This window comes from Anarrhichthys ocellatus, unplaced genomic scaffold, assembly GCF_004355925.1.
Source record: "Anarrhichthys ocellatus isolate YVR2014 unplaced genomic scaffold, GSC_Weel_1.0 scaffold10, whole genome shotgun sequence".
Lineage (NCBI taxonomy): Eukaryota > Metazoa > Chordata > Actinopteri > Perciformes > Anarhichadidae > Anarrhichthys > Anarrhichthys ocellatus.
In genome coordinates this window covers 5,197,109-5,197,338 of record NW_022280040.1, presented here as the reverse complement: position 1 = coordinate 5,197,338, position 230 = coordinate 5,197,109, and positions in this window count along the sequence as shown.

Below are 230 nucleotides of genomic sequence, written 5' to 3'. Positions count from 1 at the left end.
GGGGGGGGGGGGGGGGGGGGGGGGGGGGGGGGGGGGGGGGGTACTGAACGGTTAATCTTTGTAGTTGCAGACAAAAATAAATTACTGCGTGAAGCGACCTAAAGAAGGTCACATACAGTACTAATCACTTTGATGTGAATATGAAATGTGTTAAGGTGTTATTTAACTTCTGATGTGACCATAAGTCATTGGTGGAAATCTATTGTCTCAGGCGCTCTTCAGTATCTTAA